This window comes from Zingiber officinale, chromosome 9A (genome assembly GCF_018446385.1).
Source record: "Zingiber officinale cultivar Zhangliang chromosome 9A, Zo_v1.1, whole genome shotgun sequence".
Lineage (NCBI taxonomy): Eukaryota > Viridiplantae > Streptophyta > Magnoliopsida > Zingiberales > Zingiberaceae > Zingiber > Zingiber officinale.
This window is the reverse complement of record NC_056002.1, coordinates 128,731,654-128,747,831: the sequence shown is the minus strand read 5'-3', so window position 1 is coordinate 128,747,831 and position 16,178 is coordinate 128,731,654.

Sequence of the window (16,178 nt, the reverse complement as noted above, 5' to 3'; positions counted from 1 at the left end):
TATTTATAAAATAAATATTAATACTATGAAAATTTTCTAATTTAAAAAGTAAGGATATTTTTATAACTTTATCTATTTAACATTCATTCCCCTTCCTTTCCTCCCAAACAAAAGTAACACATGTTACGTTAATGAACCTTCCCTCCCTTCCAAATAAGGAGAAGTTAAATACATTACTTTCCCTCACTTTCCCTTCCTTTCCCTTCCTTCCCCTTTTATTAATGAACCATCCCTCACTCCATCCAAACAGAGGGTAAGTGATCCCATAACCTACAACATAGGTCTCCGAAAAATTCTCAAAAAATTTCTAAAAATTCCGTTAAGATTCTATCTCTATTTAATTTTATTATTTAATTAATATTTGAAGTACCGTATTTTACCAAAGAATTGTTCCAATCGACTAAACTTTTAATTGTTGGCTCAAAACAACTATCGTGATACTTCAATTAACTAGGGCATTTTCCACTCAACTAGGCGTTTTCTCAAATTAGTTGTTGGAGTCTATTAGAACTTGATCTAGTTGAATTAAATGTCTGTGCACTTAATTAGATAGGTTTTCGTCGATGACAAACTAGTTATTGGTAGATAAGATTGTTATCTTAAACAACAAACTTGGCTCAAATTAGATTCATTTGACTTGACATTTGAGTAATCGAGAAGAAAAGTTTTTCAGTCTATTGGCAAACTAGTCATTAGTATTTAATGTTACTATCTTAGCTATTGGGAGTCAACTGAAATTGGATCCAGTTGACTCCATGTTTGAGCAGTCAACTTGTTGAATTTTTCTAACTTGCAGATTCTTTTGTGGAGAATTGCACCAATTATGTTCCTTACATACATGGCTTGTATATATGCCTTTAGCAAATTGAACATCGTGGGCAATCCATGAACTAGTGACTGCAGTAAGAATAAAAATGAATTCAACTGTTTTATTGTTGAGTTGCTTTGAATTTTAGTTTCCAATGGTGTGAAGCAACAGGATGTCTTGCATTAACTGTAAATTGTTAGATGCAAAGACAAATCCAACAATCGCACTTGTTTAATTTTAGCTTGTATTTATCATGCAGCAAAGAGGCATTAAGCCTTTGATTACAATCTTAATTTCTAATATCTGACTCTGATTATTAAAAGCACCCGTCGAGCGTGGGTGAAACTCTCAAAAATACATGGTCACCAGTAGAGAACTCCAAGAGTCTCCGTCTCCGATCAGCATAACTCTTCTGACGATTCTGAGCCTCGGACATCCTCCATCTGATAGTGTGAACCAACTCTACCTCCTGCTGAGCTCGATGAGGTCCTAACAGCTGGGCCTCCCCAACCTCCTCCCAGAGGGTGGGTGTCCGACAAGGTCTACTATACAACACTTCAAATGGTGCCATCTGGATAGCCGAGTGATAGCTGTTGTTGTAGGCAAACTCCACTAATGTCAGGTGATCCTCCCAGCTGCCTTCGAAATCCATAACGCAAGACCTCAACAAGTCCTCCAAAGTATGAATAGTCCACTCTGATTGCCCATCTGTATGCGGATGAAATGTCGTACTGAAACTGAGCTATGTGCCCTAGGTCTGCTGCAAACTCAGCCAGAATCGGGACGTGTACCGTGGGTCTCTATCCGATATAATGCTCAAAGGAACACCATGCAATCTGATAATCTTTCGACAATATAACTCTGCTAATCGATCTAGAGAATCAGTCTTCCGGATCACTAAAAAGTGTGTGGATTTGGTTAATCGATCAACGATTACCCAAATCGCATCATGACCTCGTCGAGTCCTAGGCAATCCTACCACAAAATCCATAGTAATATGTTCTCATTTCCACTCTGGAATAGGGATCCTCTGAAGTAATCCAGCAGGTCTCTGGTAGGCCTTCACCTGCTGACAAATAAGACATTTAGCTATAAACTCCGCGATGTCTTTCTTCATACCGTTCCACCTATAAAAACACCTCAAATCGCGATACATACGGGTTCCACCTGGGTGGATAGCAAATCTAGAGCGATGAGCCTCCTGAAGTAACTCCTCCATGACCGGGTGAGATTGAGGCACACATAATCTGCCTCAGAAATAAACAATACCCTCGTCATCTCGTGTAAAGTCGGTCTACTACCCGGAAGGTATTTGGCTGCCAATGAACTGTAAATGCTTATCTCCGGTCTGGGCCTCTCAAATCCTCATCCTAATTGATGACTAAGCAACCATGGTAACAAGAATACCCTACTCTGTCCGTCCCTTCTTCTCAAGGCCCAACTCAGAGAAACCCTGAATCAAATCTGTGACTATAACTCGGTGGCAAGCTAAAGTCCCTCTAGACTTCCTGCTAAGTGCATCGGCAACGACATTAGTTTACCCAGGTGGTAGCTAATAGTACAATCATAATCATTCAGGAACTCCATCCATCTCCTCTGTCGGAGCTTAAGTTCCTTTTGAGTGAAAATATATTTGAGACTCTTATGATCAGTAAGAATCTCAAAAAGTAATACCATAAAAATGATATCGTCAAATCTTCAAAGCAAAGATAATGGTTACTAACTCTAGATCATGTACTGGGTAGTTCTTCTCATGCTCCTTTAACTGATGAGAAGCATAGGAGACTACCCTGCCGTGCTGCATCAAAACAGCTCCTAAACCCTGAAGAGATGTGTCTGTATAGAGTACGAATCGGTCCTCTCCGGAAGGTAAACCCAGAACTAGTGTCGATACTAATCTCCGCTTCAGCACTTGAAAGTTGGTCTCATAAGTTTCTCACCATGTGAACTTCACGCCTTTCCTGGTCAGACGTGTCAACGGCATAGCAATGCAAGAAAAACCCTCAACAAATCGTCTTTAATATCCAGCCAAACCCAAGAAACTACGGATCTCCTGGACTGACTTCGGCTGCTCCCAGCTGATGATAGCCTCAATCTTCTAAGGATCTATCGAAATATCTCGACTTGAAACCACGTGTCCTAGAAAACCAACTGAAGGTAGCCAAAAAGCACACTTGCTGAACTTCGCGTATAGACGATGTCGTCGAAGAGTCTCCAAGACTGTGCGAAGATGCTGTGCATGTTCCTTCTCGGAACGTGAATAGATCAATATGTCATCGATAAAAATGATAACGAACTAATCTAGATACTCCAAAAAGATACGGTTCATCAAATCCATAAATACTACGGGAATATTGGTAAGTTCAAATGGCATTACCAAAAACTCGTTATGTCCGTATCTAGTGCGGAATGTTGTCTTCTGAATATCAGAATCTTTGACTCTCAGCTGATGATATCCATACCGCAGATCAATCTTAGAATATATTAATATATCTCTGAACTGATCAAACAAATCCTCAATCCGTGGCAAGGGGTACTTATTTATAATAGTCACTGCATTCAGCTGTCTATAATCGATGCACAACCTCAGAGTACCATCATTTTTCTTGACGAATAATACCAGAGAACCCCACGGAGATACACTAGGGCGAATGAATTCCCTATCTAATAACTTCTGGAGTTGAACCTTTAATTCGTCCAACTCTTTCGGTGGCATACGATAAGAAGCTTTCAATGTTGGCGCAGTTCCCAGAATCAGCTCAATAGCAAACTCTACTTGCCTTCGGGGAGGCAAGATTGGTGGCTCATCTGGAAATACATCCGGATACTCTCAGACCACTAGAACGTATGAGAGTTGAAGACTACTGCTGTCGTCAGCATTAATCAACGACAATAGAAATCCCTGATATCCATGTAATGGCAGTTTCTGAGCCTGTATCGCAGAAATGGCCGATATCCTATCGTCTCTAATGCTAGTGAAATCCCACGAGGGTTGGTTCGGAGGTCAGAAGGTGACCATCCTCTTTTGGCAATCAACAGTAGCATGGTATGCTGATAGTCAATCTATGCCAAGGATAATGTCGAACTCGACTATTTCCAGTACTAATAAATCTATCGTGAGTATAATGTTGCCAAAGTCTAACGGCCAAACTTTGACCTCCTGAGTGACATCCAAAGTATCACCAAACGGTCAGTCGACATGGTTTATGAGTAGGTAGTCTACCAATCTCCCTCATAAATGCACAAGATATAAAAGAATGTGAACTACCTATATCAATTAGTATATCAGCAGAAAATACATAAAGTAAAACCGTACTGCGGAAGACGGATCCGTCAACCCGTTGTGCATCCTCTCTGGTGATCGCGTGAACTCGTCCAGTATCTAACGGTGGTAGAGGTGGTAACACGGCCAAAGGCTGCTCCGTCTGAGCCTGAACCTGCCATTGAGTCGGTACTGGATACTGAGCTAGGGATGGGCATGTGGGCTGCAGTAAGTACCGAACCGGTGGCTGGGGCTGCAACTGATACTGTACCAATGGAGTAGGAGCTCTAATCTACGAATCATGTTAAACGAACGTGTTACCGGTTTGTATTTCCTTTCTTAGTTTTAGTCTTTAGATTGTTTGTTTTGTTTGTATTCCGCTGCGCAAGCTAACATTATAGGAAGCTATCGATTTGGGGGCGTCGTCCATTCAACCCCCCTTCTAGCCGGTCATCCGATCCCCAACACACACCCCAAGTCGATTGCTTCCTACTTATTCGTTAGTGCGCAAGCAGAAATACAAACTATAAATAGAAAGCTAATCAAAATAAGAAGGAAATGCAAACTGCTAACACAACAATTTACGTGGTTCGGAGATAACTTGCTCCTACTCCACAGTTGTCCGTAAGGTGGACGATCCGTCAATCCGTTGGTGGATTAGTCTCCGACAAACTTCGACTATCTCAAGTCTCCTTGTGGGTGGAGAAACCTCACCACAACTCTAACCAAGACCTCTTGGAACACAAAAAACTCTTGAGCACTTGTTGACTACTAATTAGGGTTAACCACCACTAATTTTGTCCACCTTAACCAAGCTCCCAAGACTTGGTTATATAAGCCATGAGTTGGAAAACCTTGTCTACTAGTCGACTGTCACTTCCATCAATCGACTGTCCTCTGTGGAGATTCGACTGTTACAACCCAATAGCTCGATATCAGTCGATTGGTGAAAGTACCAGTCAATTGTGTCACACTAGTCGAGCGAACAAAAGCATTCTGTTCGCTTCCAGTCGACTGTCTAGTCAACTGTACCAGTCGACTGATGAAAGTGTCAGTCGACTGGTACCGAAGTACAATCTCTCAGCACTCGGACCCTCACCCTTACTCTCACTTGACTTTTCATTACAGCCTTGACATCTTGCCTTTAAGCCTATTTCCTTTGGTTCTCATCTCTTGGATGCATTCAAGCCCGCGGCTCATCCCCAATGACATCCTTTGCGTATACTTCAAAGTCGCTTCTCTCGGCCCTTGTCCTTGCTGCCTTGTCTACAGTCCCTCAGATGCTCCATCCTTCACTGGACCCGAAGCCATCAAGCTAAGTCATATGTGTATCCTGCAATCCTGTACACTCACATACACATATCAAATACAAGGATAAACCTAACTTAAACCCTTTGCCCAAACACCAAAACACATTGTCGCACTGACCATTGAGATTGCTCCAATAGTCTCCTCCTTTTTGATGTTTGACAATACATTTAAGTTAGGGAAAATAAATAGCAAAACAATATGTTAAAAATAATGGACTTACGTTGCCAAGGCTACACACTTGGACTTACACCACCGAATGGACTTACGTTGTCAAGACTACACACTTGGACTTCCACCGTCGAATCAAAAATACAAACATGCATTGGAACCTATCACAAGGCTCCCCCTACACCTAAGCTCCCTATTGAGCTAGTAATTTTACCATAGGGATATTTAAGTGTTGGTTGCTACTCGGAAGACCTAGAGGTTCCACTGTACAAAAATTTTGTACAAAGGTCTGAACCTTTTCCTAGCTACCATGTGTTCTTTTAAATTAAATTTTGGATCGCCTGCGGAACTTAACACGTTTGATCCAAAACTTAATCTATTTATTCTTTAAGGTTTAGACTTGGATCTCCTGCGGAACTTAACACGTTTGATCCAAATCACCTAAGTTATTAATTCCATTAAATATTAATTTCCATAATTGGTTCTCAGTACTGACGTGGCGAGGCACATGACCTTCTTGGATATGGGAACAACCACCACCGACTAGACAAAACCTTTTATGGAAAGCTAATATTTAATTTCCTAAAATAACTTTAGGTCAACCAAAAGGAACAATCAAATCACAAGGAAAAGAAAAATAAAAGAACACAACTTCGAAAAACATATTCGAAATACTAGAATCGTAAGCCTCTTGTATTTGGTATTATTTCCATAAATAACTAGTATGATGCGGAAAGAAAAATTACTAGTTATACCTTATAGAAAAACCTCTTGATCTTCTACCGTATTCCTCTTCTAACCTCGGACGTTGTGTGGGCAACGATCTTCCGAGATGAGAAACCACCAAAGCACCTTCTTCTCCTTTCTTCATGTTTCGCCAAGCACTATGCTTCCAAGAGATGAAGATCTTTTCCATCAATCAAGCTCCAAGGGATGTAAGCTTTCTCTCCTTCTTCTCCAAGCTAAAATCCGCCACCACTTGATCTTCAAGGAGGAAGAGAGGTCCGGCCACAAGATGGAGAGAAGAGAAAGGAAGGAGGCCGGCCACACCAAGGAAGAAAAGAGGAGAAAATAATAGAGGTTGTTCACCCTTAAGGCTCCTCTACCTCCTCTTTATAATCCTTGGTCTTGGCAAATAAGGAAATTTTAATAAAAACTTCCTTAATTCTTTTGCCATGAAAAGGAAAATTTTATTTTAATTAAAATAATTTTTCTTCTCACTAAAACATGGCCACTTATTTCCTCAAATCAAGGAGAGTTTTAATTAAACAAGAATTAAAACTTCCTAATTTGTTTCCGGAAATTTATAAAAATTTCTCCAATAATTTTATCCCTTCATGATTGGTTTATAAAAAGGAAATTTAATAAATTAAAATCTTTCTTTTAAACATGTGGATAAAAAGAAAGTTATCTCTAAAAATTAAAATCTCTTTCAATCTACAAATAAGGAAAGATATCAAATCTTTTCTTAATCTTTTGTAGAAACTTATAAAAGAGAATATTTAATTTTTAAACTCTCTTTTAATCATGAACATGTTTAAAAAGGAAAGTTTTCTTAAAATTTAAAATCCTCCTTTAATCAACAAATAAGGAAAGATTTCAAATTTTAAACTCTCTTTTAATCATGTAGATGATTTACAAATAAGGAAAGTTTTTACCAAAAATTAAAACCATCCTTTTAAACTACAAATAAGGAAAGAGATTAATCTCTTCTCTTAATCTTTTGTAGAAAGTTATAAAAGAAAATTTTTAATTTTTTTAACTCTCTTTTAAAAACATGATATCCACATAAGAAATAATTTTAATAAAAATCCTTTTTAATATTCTAGTGGCCGGCCACCTAAGCTTGGGACCCAAGCTTTGGCCGGCCACCTTCATGGCTCATCCACTTGGTCTTGGCCGGCCCTAGCTTGGGTTCCAAGCTAGCTTGGCCGGCCCCATTGGATGGGTAAGAAGGTGGGTATGCGGTGGGTATAAATCTCTATATACTAGAGGCTACGATAGGGACCGAGAGGAGGAATTGATTTTGGTCTCCCGATAAAATTAAGCATCCCGTGTTCGCCCCGAACACACAACTTAATTTTATCAATAATAATTCATTCCACTAGAGAACTATTATTGAACTACCGCACCAATCCCAAATTACATTTTGGGCTCCTTCTTATTATGAGTGTGTTAGTCTCCCTGTGTTTAAGATAACAAATGTCCACTAATTAAGTAAGTTACTGACAACTCACTTAATTAATATCTTAGTCCAAGAGTAGTACCACTCAACCTTATCATCATGTCGGACTAGGTCCACCTGCAGGGTTTAACATGACAATCCTTATGAGCTCCTCTTGAGGACATTATCAACCTAGTATCTCTAGGACACAGTTTCCTTCTATAATCAACAACACACACTATAAGTGATACCATTTCCCAACTTATCGGGCTTATTGATTCATCGAACTAAATCTCACCCATTGATAAATTAAAGAAATAAATATCAAATATATGTGCTTGTTATTATATTAGGATTAAGAGCACACACTTCCATAATAACCGAGGTCTTTGTTTCTTTATAAAATCAGTATAAAAGAAACGACCTCAAATGATCCTACTCAATACACTCTAAGTGTACTAGTGTAATTATACAGTCAAGATAAACTGATACCTAATTACACTACAACCTTCTAATGGTTTGTTCCTTTCCATTTTGGTCGTGAGCTACTGTTTATAATTTATAAGGTACTGATAACATGATCCTCTGTGTGTGACACCACACACCATGTTATCTACAATATAAATTAATTGAACAACTACATTTATCACAAATGTAGACATTTGACCAATGTGATTCTTATTTCTAGATAAATGTTTATACCAAAAGCTAGGCTTTTAGTATACACTCTAACATTAAGAACCTATCACAAGGCTCCCCCTACACCTATATGCTTCCCATTGAGCTAGAAATTTTACCATAGGACTATTTAAGAACCTATCACAAGGCTCCCCCTATACAAAGGTATTTAAGGTTTTCCCAACTAAATCTTACTTCTCCCCTTTTGCCTAACATTAAAAAAACTTCCAACAAAATCTCAATTATCGAAAACTTGATCATCAAACTGACCCTAAACTCGTATATTTATCCATTATAGATCTCATACATCTAAACGAGTTGATCCGGTCAAAATCCAGTGCTGACAACAATTTCAGACTGGTATCAGTCAATTGCTCCCTTCAATATAAACTCACAGAAGCATTCTATGGTCGAAAAATACTGTTACCAGTTGATCGGTAACTGCACCAGTCGACTGTCACTCTTTTCCAACCCATTTTAACATTTCTGACCCAATTTCATAAATCCACTAGAAATTTCACAGATATCGAAAAATTCATAAATTTTATGGAGAGGTTTGTTTTACCCATGTCTACTTGGAAAAATACATTAAAAATGTATCTATCACCAATCCCAAGATTGACACAAAACTTAAAACTAGTTAAATGGTTCAATTGAACCTTGACCTAAAGTCCTAGTTTTGGCTTCCTCTTTATGTATTTGCTCATACTAAACCACAATGTATCCCTAACATTGGTTTATATGACATCTATATATCTAAAACCAATTATCATGTAATATGACCCCAATGTCATATTTTCAAGCATGAAACACAACCTAATTGTGTCAAATCCGTATGTTTGAGACTCAAGTCCGTCTCCAAAACCCCTTGGCACATTCCATGACCCATATAGAATCTCAAGTAATACCCACTTGAGATCCATTGGCCATAGACCCCAAATTGACTCTTTGAGCTCTCCCTAGAGCTCTTAGCCTTAGCCATCTCCCTAGATGACTCATCAACAATTGTTAGGCCACATCGGTGCACCTCGGGTGACACTTGGCCTACAAACTTAACATTTTTAACCTTGGGCACCTTGTCCTTGGTTGATTTCTTCTCACCTTTAAATGGATTTCTTTTGTCATTTATTGACTTCTCCTTACTATAATCATATGCAACCCTAGCATAAGACTTTCCCTTAGCCTTGGAGATATTAGATCGATATCCTAAACCCGATATATCATTATTGGGTCTTTGGCTACCCAACATCATACTTAACCCTCTAGATCGAACTGTGAATATAGCTAGGGGTTTCTCCAAACTATCAAGTTTTATCTTCAAAACTTGATTTTCTCTTTCTAGGTTCCTAAACCTAGAGTCAACATGTCCACCATGGGCATTCCTAGACCAACCCATTTTTCTAGGCATGTGTCTCCCCTTCTTGGGATTTTTACCTAGGTTCTCCTTAGATCTATCATTTCTAGATTTATCATGAATGAGTCTCCTAGGATTATAATCTACATTTACCATATTTCTATCATGATATCTAAATTCTAAATTTTGCATGGGTAAATAATGAAAATTATTTCTAACATGCATGAAAGAATTTAAATTTGACTTAACCTTCAAGTTAGGATATACCTCCCTTACCCTTGAAGCTTCCCCTTGACTTGAGTTTTTCTTCTTCTTCTCTCATTTCTTCAATTACACAAGCTTTTTGATCTCCCACTTCCTGGGGCATTTGGTGTGATAGTGACCCTTCTCCCTACACGTGAAGCATATGATGCGCAATCTCCTCTTTTGGACTTCTTCATTCCTACAACCCTTGTTAGTGTTTAAATTAACTTGAATGGGTTTACAAGTTACCTCTTTTTTACCCAATGGACATCTACTCTTGTAGTGTCTCTTCTCATTGCACCCAAAACAATTGATGTGGTCTTTTAACTTCACTTCGATGGAGGTGCTCACTAGGTTGACTTCCAAAGCTTCTTCTTTTTCTTTACTTGTCTTGGATTCTTCTTCAACCTTTGAGGATGTAGATGATGCCTCATCTTTCTTCTCCTCCTCGGATGTTAAGCATGACTCAACTTCCATTTGCTCTGACTCAACTTGAGCAATTAAACCCATCTCCTTGGGTTTTTCTTATTCTTGTGTAGGTTTGGGTTATTCCCGTAGAACCATCTTCACCTTACTCCACAACTCGTGGGCATTCTTGTATTCACCTACATGACTTACAACATCATTAGGCAAAAGTTCAATCAATATTGATATTACCTTATCATTTTCCTTTGATCGTGATCGATGCTCCTCGGTCCAATGGCGTGGTCGAAGTCTTTTTCCCTTCTTGTCTCTTGGGACTTCGAACAGGTCCTTGATCACCATCATGGTGTCCAAATCCATGTTGAAGAAGACCTCCATCTTCATCATCCAATACGTGATGTCCCATAAGCCTCCTCCTTCAAACTTCGGAGGTGCTATCAAGTCAGTCATCTTCTTGTAGTTGCTCTTTTCGGTGGTTAGTCCGGTGAAGTGCGACCTTGGCTCTGATACCACTTATTGGGAATATTGTGGCCGGCTAGAAGGAGGGTTGAATAGCTTGAACACCCCCCCCCCCCAAGTCAATTACTTCCTACTTATTCGTTAGTGTACAAGCGAAAATACAAACTATAAATAGAAAGCTAATCTAAAACAAGAAGGAAATGCAAACCGCTAACACAACGATTTACGTGGTTCGGAGATAACTTGCTCCTACTCCACGACTGCCCGTAAGGTGGACGATCCCTCAATCCGATGATGGATTAGTCCCCGGTAAACTCCGGCTATCTCAAGTCTCCTTGTGGGTGAAGAAACCTCACCACATCTCCAACCAATACCTATTGGAACACATAGAACTCTTGAGCACTTGTTGACTACTAATTAGGGTTAACCGTCACTAATTTCGTCAACTTTAATCAAGCTCCCAAGGCTTGGTTATATAGGCCACGGGTTGGAAAACTTCTCCTAGCAGTCGACTACCACTTCCATCAGTCGGCTACCCTCTGTGGATATTCGACTATTATAACCCAACTACTCGATATCAGTCAATTGGTGAAAGTACCAGTCGATTGCTCCATACTGACCGAGCGAACAGAAACATTATATTTTCTCCCAGTCGACTGTACCAGTCAACTGATGAAAGTGCCAGTCGACTGATACCCCGAGTATAATCTCTCAACACTCGGACCCTTACACTTATGACTCACTTGACTTTTCGTTGCAGCCTTGACCTCTTGCCTTCAAGCCTACTTGCTTTGACTCTCGTCCCCAATGCCATCCTTCACGTATACCTCGAAGTCGCTTCCCTCAGCTCTTGTCCTTGCTGCCTTGTCCACGGTCCCTCAGATGCTCCATCCTTCACCGGACCCGAAGTCATCAAGATAAGTCATATGTGTATCCTGCAATCCTGCACACTCACATACACATATTAAATACAAGGGTGAATCTAATTTAAACCCTTTTTTCAAACACCAAAATACATGGTCGCACCGACCATTGGGATTGCTCCAACATAAGGGTGATTGTGTGCGCTCGACCGGGTAAAGCCCTATAGAACTTAAAGGCACTCAGCCTTATAAAAAAAAGGTAGATCTGCTACCTTAGCGACCCCCCTAATGTCGGTCCCACGGATATAGAGGCACTCAGCCTTATAAAGCTTCTAGCATACGATAGTCCAAGTGAAGACCAAATGAGCATACGGGTGCTTGTGTGCGCTCGATCGGGTAAAACCTGATAGAACTTAAAGGCACTCAGCCTTATAAAACTTCTAGCATACGATCGGTAGAGCGAAGGTCGAATGAGTATAAGGGCGCTTGTGTGCGCTCGACCGAGTAAAGCCCATTCGAACTTAAAGGCACTCAGCCTTATAAAGCTTCTAGCATACAATCGGCCAATAAAGGTCGAATAAGCATAAGGGTGATTGTGTGCGCTCGACCAGGTAAAGCCCGATCGAACTTAAAGGCACTCAACCTTATAAAGCTTCTAGCATACGATCGATCGAGCGAAGGTTCAATGAGAATAAAGGTGCTTGTGTGCGCTCGACCGGGCAAAGTCTGATCAAGCTTAAAGGTACTCAGCCTTACAAGGCTTTTAGCATACGACTGGCTTAACGACATGGCCAGGATATATTCAATAGAATGTATTCTTAATGTACGACCGGCTTAACGATCAGCCGGGATATATTCAGCTGAAGGTATTCTTAATGTACGATCGACTTCATGACTGGCCAGGATATATTCATAAAAAGGTATTCTTAATATACAACTACTTAACGACAGGCCAGGATATATTCAACATAAGGTATTATTAATGTATGACCGGCTTAATGACTGACCAGGACATATTCTTAACAAAAAGTATTCCTAATATATGACCAGTTTAATGACGGGCCGAAATATGTTCAACAGAGGGTATTCTTAATATACGATTGGCTTAATGACTGGTTGAAATATATGTAGCAAATAAGTAGTCGACAACCTTATGACAACCTGGCGAACTTGTCAGGAAATGTCCTCTCAAAGCTTCTTTAGCTACAGCGATATACCTCTTTGAATATTTCATCAAGGGTACAAATTATAAATGACAAAGGAGGTACATCTGGGATAGAAAAAAGATTCCTCGAAAGATTATTACACAATGTATAAGTTGTACTTCTCTCATCTTCTAACAAACTCTAACAAACTGGGGACCACCTCATGATGACAGAGGTTATGTGAGGTGGTATAAAAAGGAGAATTTGCTCCGCTGGTAAGGTATGTAAACACGAGCATTCGCATCTGAAACCCTACTTCCCTGCATTTTCTATTAATGTTCTTCTTCCACTTTCCAAGAGAGGAGACTGACTTGAGCGTCGGAAGGCATAACCAGGGATTCTCCACCCCGGGCTTAGGTCACTAACATTTCGTTGGCTCATTTCACTGTGCACAGGATCGTTGAGGAGTTCTCTTCAGATATTGAGGAGTTTCTTATTCGTCGAACCATCACCTAACAAAGCCAGCGTGCCGTCTCATCACTTTCAGACAGGATCATCGACATATAGTTGACACTACCCTTTATTTTTCTATTAAAATATTTATAAAATATTTACTTCTACATATTTTCTCTTTGACACTCATCCAACAATACAACATAATAACATGTAAACATACGATCAAAGTTAGTAGTAAAACATAAAAATCATGTATATTGATCTTGCGCCAAGACCCTGGAAGAATGATTCATCGGTGAATTGGCAGATGTTGTTGGAACCCCAAGGTTGTTTTGGTGTGATCAACAAGTTAAGTTAGGTCCTGTGTGTTTCTAACCTAATGTCTAAGTGTGCAGGAGCTTAGGAGCACAGGTAGTTGAACAGAAGACATAGCCAGCGAGAAGGACGGCACGCGGTGCGTCCGAGGGACGAGGCGCTGCGGAAGAGTACACCGGCGGACGAGAAGGAAGCGCGTGGTGGTTCCGAGGGACGAAAGCCGGAGCGGAAGATTGCTCGGGGAGCAAGAGACGCAGCTAGCGAAAAGGACGACATGCGGTGCGTCCGAGGGACGAAGACTGTAGATGAGTACGTCGGCGGACGAGAAGGAAACATGCAGCAATTCCGAGGGACGAGAAGCCGGAGGGAAGCCCGCTCGAGAAGACCGGAAGTTAAGTTCGGGTGAGCCCTTTTCCGGATGGCAGAGATCACCCAAGCGAGCGAATCCGGATGAGAAGAACCAGACCGAGGCAGGACTGAACCAGAGAAGAGGTCCCGGACGAAAAAGTCAACACCTGTTGACTTTGGGCTCCGGGGCGCCCGGACCCTGATTTTGACCAGGATCACGATTTACGCGATCTGAACGTTGGGGATAAAGTTTTATTCCCCCAGGGCGCTCGGAACCCTTCCAGGCGCCCCGACCAAGGCTATAAATATAACCTTGGTCTAGAAGCTTTTCATCAACTCAGTAATTAGCATTCCAAACACTTGTGCGCTCACTGTTCTAGTTTAGCTTTTGTTTTTGTGCTTTCACCGGTGTAAGAGGCTTCTCCGCCCGAAGGAGTTTTTAGTGCGATCACTTTCCTTGGATTAACAACCTCCCCGGTTGTAACCAAGTCAAACACGGTGCCTCGTTTCTTTCTTGTATTTCTGCTTAGCTAATTTTATACAAGTGTTAGTTTAAGAGTTCGAGAAGGGTTGCTTTTGTTTTTTTTACAGGGCTATTCAACCCCCCCTTCTAGCCGACCCAACGGTCCTACAAGTGGTATCAGAGCTGAGACGCTTCAGGAGGACTAACCGCCGAACGAAGCAACGAAATGGTCGGACCAAGCATCCACCCGCCGAAATACGAAGGGGACTTCACTACCTGGAAAAAACTGATGCAAGTATTTCTTACAACAGATATTGAATTATTTTTAACGATGAAACTTGGCTTTGAAGCTCCAGAGGACAAGGAAATAGATAAATGGACAAAAAAGGAGCAGGTCGACTTCGTGGCGAACGGCAAAGCAGAGTACCATCTGCTAAGCGTTCTTCCGCCTCAAGAAGTCAACAGGATCGGTAAATACAAATCCGCAAAGGAACTTTGGGAGAAGTTCCTCGAGCTGCACGAAGGGACGTCCGAATCCAAGCTCGCCAAAAGAGATCTGCTTCGCAATCAGCTCACCAGCCTGCGACTTGGGGAAGACGAGTCAGTCGCGCATCTGCACTCGAGAATAAAAGAAATTATCACCGGACTTTCAAATCTCGGAGAAAAGGTAAGTAACCGAGATTCGCTCAGGTACGCTTTAAATTCCTTTCCTAAAAATACCAAATGGGCATCATTAGTAGATGCATTTTACATTTCTAAAGATTTAGAAAAGATTTCATTAGAAGAATTCTTTTCAACATTTGAAGTGCATGAGTCAAGATGTGCAGGAATGAAGGAGCCTAAAAACAATGTCGCCCTCAAAACCTCGAGAGATGAACCAAAATCGGAATCCTCTCTCGACGACGAGGAAATGGTAATGATGGTAAGAAGATTCAAGAAACTTTGTAAATCTAGATCTATTAACCATCCACAGGGGAAGAAGAAAAGGACGATCCGCTGCTACCACTGCGACGAAGAAGGGCACATCAAGGACAACTGCCCTAAGCTGAAGAACAAGGAGAAGGGTAAGAAGCCTATCCAAAAGCGAAAGGCCCTAAAGGCGACGTAGGACGATACGTCATCCAAATCGGAAGTCGAAGCATTATCCGGACTCGCACTGATGGCGAGTCATCAAGACGACGACTGCGATTCAAGCTCTTCTGAGATGGGCATCAAAAGCATCGATGAAGGGGGAGCTTCGTCAGAAGAAAGCAGCAGCTCAGGGGGAGAAACGGACAACGAGATCGACAAGGTAAGTCAGGTACGATCTCTTCCTCCCGATAAAATGTTCAAGTTCGTTAAACTTTTAACAAAAGATTGCTGCAAATTAGAAAGTGAAAATAAAAATTTAAAAGTAATTCTAGCTAAGTCTTGTCCCTTAGAAGAATTAGATAAATTAAAACTAGCAAATGAAAATTTGAAACTTGAAAATGATGATTTGAAAATTCAAGTAGATAACTTGAAAAACTATGCATGTTCATCTAAAACCAATTTTAGAAGATTTAATAATTTAAATTGGTACTTTAAATATCACCCGGGACAAATTAAGAACATTTCAAGAAAATATGCCCCTAAAATTTTTTTGGTTAATCCAGTAGGCTGGAACCTATATTAGGTTCCAAAGTCATGCTTAAATTAATTTTAAAATTAAAATTAGCGCTTTAAGTGAGAAAATATAT